We start from the raw sequence: 6,797 nt of genomic DNA, 5'->3' as shown, positions 1-6,797 counted from the left end.
ATGAAACTCATTTGGTCATGAAAATAATATTTTTATAAATATATTAAAAGACTTGGGTAAACTTAAAAAGCATGAAAATTGCACTTATTTTTGGTTAATCTAAAAGAGCATAGAGAGATTTTAATCCAGTGAAATTTGGAAATAGAAAACAACCCTATTTTTTTACCCTAAAAAGATGGTAGATTCCCCTTTTCCAGGGATGCAGGTCTGAAAAGATCTTGGCCTGCTGATCCTCCGGGTATCTCACATCAGATGTGTCCCCCACTCATCTTTTTCCTCAAACAAGACCCACATAACTTTTAGGGTCCTCGCCTTTCTGTTTCTGTAGCAATTTCCTCCTTGCCTCTATTACACTGCCACTATTCCTTGTTACTAAAATCAAACCTGAGTCATGTTCTGCTAAAGCATATCGAATGGCTCTCCAGACCTTTGGATAATTTGTACACTGCTTTTATGCTATGGATAACTGTCTACAATTCAACTCTTCTCTACTTCTCAAGAAGTCCATTCCATAGTCACATTTAAAGCTATGCTTCTGTAACTCTGGTCTAATTGCAGTTTCTGAATATTTCAGGTATCATATACCTCTATATTATCTTGCCTGTTTCATCTACCTCAATCTGTCTCAAAACAGTTTTAAATCCTTTGAGGAGATATCTGCTAATCATTCCAGGCAAACTTAACATCTTTGAGCCTCTAAGATATTCTGAACATGCTTTTATTATACTAAACACTTTATTGCCTAATGTTTTATTGTACCATACAATTTATGAGTCTTTCTTTCCCATAATAAACTCTGAGTTTCTTGAGGAAAACACAGATATTTATTTCATCTTTCTGTCCCCAACACCGAATGTTGAGTAGATGCCATTACATAAATGTAATAATGGCATCTACAGTTGTGGCTGCCCCATGTCCTAGATAAACTAGAAAAGACAGAGACATTCCAGATTATAATGACCTGTGAAGCTTTATTGTCTTCCTGAAGTTATGACTCTATGTTAGCAAACAGTAAACGAACTCCTATAGCTATCTCAAAGGTATATATTTTGACATAAGTTTTGTCAGGAAAAATCTTTCTTCTCTTTTTAATTATAGTTTGCTTTTGGATATTGGCCTTTACATATTGACAATCCCGTCATTTTGAATAATGATAATTTTTTCCCATTATTTGTCTTGTCTTGCCACTTGGGATATGACCTTTAAAATAATATTGAATAGTAGCAGTCATACTGTGCATCCTTGATGTACTGCTGATTTTCAGAAGAGTATTTCTGACATCTCCGTTAGCAGTGTGCAGATGATTCAGACTAAGGGGGTTCCCATTTATTAGTTATCTAGCAGTTGTTATCATTAATGAGCATTGAAGTTAATCAAATGCTTTTCATACATTTTGAGCTAATAGATTGTTTATCTTTCTTTAATATCTAAATATAGAAAGTTACATCTATAAATTTGTTTATAAATGTTTAGCATCATTGTATTCATTGGAAAATCTGATAAGAGTTATGACATGTTTTTTAAAGTAAATGTTTGAGTTTGGTATGCTAATATTTTTAAAATGTCTGTGGTTAAAGTTGGCCTATAAATTTCCTTTTTTCTAATTTTTGGTCTTCTTTCCTTTAAGTCTTTAATGTTTTCATTTTCTATTGTTCATCTTAAGTTTACACATCTGTTTATTCACTGTAACAAAAACAAATAAATTTGGTTATATTATTAAGGTTTTATAAAAAATGTAAATATGTCTAATCTTGTTCTTATCTGTCATCATGTATCAGTCCTTCTTCCTATTCTAAAAATGTAGGCCCTATTCAAAATGTCTCCATGACTTCACAATAATGCATAAAATTGTATATGAATATAAAATACATAATTATATACTTTCATGTATATAGAAGTTTGGATGATTTTGTAAAAATTTAATCCTGGGAAGCTGCCCCTTCTTGGGGGTCATGACGGGCAGCAAGATGGTGTCTGCCAGGAGGGTCGTTCAGGTAGTCAAGCCACATGCTCCATTAATAAGGTTCCCTGACAAAAGAGATGATCCTAAGCCAAATGTATCAGAAGTTCTGAGATTAACAGGACTACCATCTCATACTTCTTCAATTTCACAGCATTCTAAGGAAAGTAAATCGTCAGACTGGCTGATGAATCAGGGTCCACCAGACACTGCAGAGATAATAAAAACTTTACCTCAGATATACAGAAGGAAACTTGTGTCTCAAGAAGAAATTGAATTTATCCAACGTGGAGGTCCAGAATAATTACTGACAATGTGGCTGCTGTTTGTCATCAGACAAAGAAGAGTCTTTCTAAGAAAGGACTTCCAGAATGACAAATGAAAAATTATATATTAAATGATGTTAATAAATAATTCTCTAAAAGGAAAAAAAAGATGGAGAATAGAAATTTTAGATGGACACATATCCTAGTTTATGTATCTTGGTCAGCTTCCCTATAAACTTACCTGATTGTATACTTTTCCTTAATTAAAGTATAGATTTTAAAATGTTAGCCTATTAATTTACTCTTGGTTATCAAGCATAACAGTATTGAACTATTGAAATCACACAATGTCTAGTGAACCGTCAAAGGCTTCCAGTAAGTTCACTTTTCTTTCAGTTTCTGTTTAAACATAGAATATACTTGGCAGAATTGCAGCTTTCTGGAAGTAATTTTCCTGAATTTGAATGAGGATCTGTGAAATAATACCTCCATTATTTGTTCTTACTTCTCAATGTTTTTGCATTCACAAAGTTACTGAAGTATAACTGGCTTACTAACAAGCATATCCTACTGTAAATGATTAAAATATACCCATGGTAGAACAGGTGACTTTGTAGTATTAAGACTAGGGAGTTAACACATAATATTATATGTAACCTGTATTCAGAAAAGAAATGCCAGAGTATAAAATGGAAATGAGCTCAAAATGAATATAGCATAGGAATAACACTTGAACAGAATTTGTAATTTATCATGTTTTCAGGGGGGTTAAGAAAGTCTTGTTCTTTGGTTTATCTCTTTGTTTTGATTGTGATCATGTATACAAATCCTGATAATCATAAGCTTTCTCAAACTTGATTGTCAAAAAAAAAATGTAATCCTCTAAAACCTTTTCTTGCTTTACAGCACTTTGTTTTATTCACTTGCTATCTCATAGAAATACTTTCAAGTTAAGTGATAACTCTAATTCTTTAATAATTGTATAATATTCCATTATGTGCACATATCATTACTCATATCAAAATTCCTTATTGAAGGGCTTTTACCTCTCTTTTTTTCTATTAAAAATGCTGCAGTTAACATTATTATATATGTTGTTGGGGTTCCCTGGTGGCTCAGTGGTAAAGAACCCACCTGCCAATGCAGGAGATGTGCATTTGATTCATGGGTTGGGAAGACTCCCTGGAGAAGGAAATGGCAACCACTCCAGTATTCTTGCCTGGGAAATCTCATGGACAGAGGAGCCTGGCAGGCTACAGTCCATGGGGTTGCAAAAGTGTTGGATACAACTTAGAGACTAAACAACAATAACATATATGTCGTTATGCACTTGTGATTTAATTTCTATTATATGATTTTATGGGAAATAGATTCCTGGAAACTTGTAAGGTATATTTGTTTTTTTTTTTCAGTAAACTTTTAATAATACACACACACACACACACACACACACACACAACTTACTGATGGTACACAGATAGTAAATGAGTACCACATAGTTTAAGATACAGAAGATTAGCAGTACTTTATAGCTGGACATTACATAGACTCAGATGTAAAAATATTTGCATCCTTCTCATTGTGTGATAACTTGATTGTATTTCCACACTTTATCCAATCCATAGTCAAAAATTTGAGCTGTTTCCAGTTTAGGGTTATTACCAATGATACAGTCGCACATTCTTCTACATATCTTTTGGTGAACATAGGTCCACACCTGCATATGAATGGAATCAGTGGGTCATAGGATGCGCATTTATTCCACTTAATGGTAAACATCTACAAAGTTTATCTAAAGTTGTACTAATTTACAATCCCAGCGGTAGTATATGAAGGTTTCTATTGTGCTGCATTCTTACCATTACCTAATCTTATATTTTATTTTTATCTTAGCCATTTGGCAAATGTGTAGTGATAGCTATGTGATTTAATTGCAATGTGCTAAGGACTGATGAAATTTAGCACTTTTTCATTTATCGGCCATTTGAGTATTCTCTTTTGCCACTTGCTTTCTTCAGGTCTTTTATTTTCCTGATGTGTTGTCTTTCTTTTATTGACTCATAATAATTTTTAATATATTCTAGTACGTATATATCTTCTACTTCTTGCTTTATGTTTTGGTATCTTGTAATGGTATCTCTGTAATGGTATCTTTTGATGAATAGATACTTTAAATTTTAATGTAGTTCATCTATCAGTCTTTCATTTCATGGTTATGTTTTTATGTCCAGTATAAGAAGTCTTTGCCAATTACAAGCTTATTAAAGTATTCTAACATATCTTCTTTCAGAAGTTTTATTGCTTTATCTATTACATTTAAATTTATAGTCCTTCTGGAATTGATTTTTGCATATGGTGTGAGGTACGTGTCAAGATTAAATATTTTTCTAAATGGATATCCAGTTGACTCAGCTTTAGTTATTGAAAAGATGATTCTTCCCATACTGTATTACAGAGTCAATTTTGTTGTAAATCAAATGACCATACATATAGAAGAGTTTTTTTGTTTGTGTTCTCTATTTTATTCCTTTGATTTATTGGTCTGTCTTGTACCAACACCGCATGGTCTTAATTGGGGTAACTTAGTTGTGATATCCGATAATAAAATTCCTCCAACTTTTTCTTCTACAGATTTATCTTGCTTATTCTTGGTCCATTGCTTTCTTACATATGTTTAAGAACCAGCTTGTGCTACAAACACACACACACACACATACTGAGATTTCATTAAATTTATAAATCAATTTGGAGATAATTGGTATCTTTACATTTCTCAGAACTGTGATTAATAAAGCTCCATTTACGTAGGCAGCCCACTTTTAATTTATCTCAAAAATGTTTTGTAATTTTTCTGTGTGTATGTCTTAGCTTCAGTTTTACTCTGTGATATCTGATCATTCTTGACACTAATGAAAATGATGTCATTTTTAAGGAAACATGGATTTATAATTTTATCTGTTACTACATAGAAATACATATTTATTTATGTATTGTCGTATCTAGAGACCTTGTTAAGTTCTTTTTTCAGTTCTTTTAAAATAATATTTTGAATTCTCTACATATATAATGTCATACTTGAATTATGACCAATTTCTTATTTTTTCTAAACCTTATGCATTTTCTTATTTTTCCCCCTTGCCATATGGTAGAAGAGAGGACTTTCTGCAATGCTGAAATGTTGGGTAGGGGCAGAGATAGTGGACATCTTCATTTAGGTTTTTGTTTCATGAGGATATCTCAATAGTTAACTGTTAAGTAGAATGTTTGTTATATACACATTTAAATATATTTTAATTGAGATAGAGCCTATATACAACGAAGTGCATAAATATTACATTTTCAGACTAATTAAGGTTTGCATATATTTATATATACTTTTGGAATCAATCAACCAAAAGAGAACACTGCAATATCTCAGAAAGCTCAGGTGTGCCCCTCTCCTCTTCCTCACCAGTGCCTCCAGCCTAGTGACAACCCAACTGGTGTTAAATGGGTAAGGAAGCTCCTTGATGAAATTATTAATCTTTTTTTGGGGGGGGGGAGGGAGCGTAGAGCATAGTGCAGAAAGGTGAAGGTTAAATCTTCTGGGACATAAGGTAAACATGCATCCTTTCTCTTTGTTAGAGTTACCTTTCCTCTTTTGTCCCCATTCAAAGTCCCAGTAGATATCAATTCAGTCATACATCTTTCTAGAATCTGAAACACTGCTCTTTGCTCTTTTTGTGTGTGATTATCTATGACTAAATTGAAAAACAATAAAACATGTATGTTGAAATTTTTCAATTGTATGTTGAAAAACAATAAAACATAACAATAAAAAATGTATGTTGAAATTTTGATGTTAGTTAAGTTATGGATAGTCACAAAGGCAATTGACCACTCTGTAACATTAAGAAAGAAAAGATTAACTTTAAAAATAAACACTTTAAAAAGTCATCAAAGAGGTATGGGCACAAAGAAGTTTAAATAAAATAATTTTAGAAAGATAGTAGGCCGTCAGCAATGAGCAAAGACCAGCAGCATTCTTTACGTCTCAATGCAATGATTGGATGGGAAAATAAGACCATTACTGGCAAAAAATGTAGAGGAGAAAGGAGATTCACTGAGATTTTCCTACTGCAAATCAACTGACTGCTTACCAATTCTCCACATAAAGAATTTCTAGGTGTCCTAAAAATTGAAGGCTGGTTAGAAAATAAAAGAAGTTGCTTAATTCATGTTTGATTAAATTTCAAACACCTTTGGAAGGCAGGGCTTGATCTTACTGTGGAGAACAAGAACACAAATTACCTAAATTAACTAATTAAAGTTCCTAGCTGCATAACAAAGGAACAAAACAAGTCCTTTATGGAAGGATTTTTGTCTGCTTGAATCTCTACTGCTATTTTATACCTAAAGTACAGTGCATACACAAGCATCTAAAAGATGTGCAAAGTGGCAGAATACTGTAACTTAAAAAGTAAAAAGGGAAAAAGAAGCAAAACCATAGATGACACAGCTATAGGAATTAACAAAAAATAAATATTATTAGCAAAAATTTAGAGGAAAAGAGATGAAATGGGATAAAGGTG

The 6,797-nt window shown here is 32.5% G+C and overlaps 1 pseudogene; it reads left to right on the top strand.

Moving 5' to 3' along the window:
- LOC102169340 lies at positions 1,953-2,264 on the top strand (annotated as a pseudogene).

Source organism: Capra hircus, chromosome 2 (genome assembly GCF_001704415.2).
Source record: "Capra hircus breed San Clemente chromosome 2, ASM170441v1, whole genome shotgun sequence".
Classification (NCBI taxonomy): domain Eukaryota; kingdom Metazoa; phylum Chordata; class Mammalia; order Artiodactyla; family Bovidae; genus Capra; species Capra hircus.
This window is presented reverse-complemented; position numbering and strand designations above follow the sequence as displayed.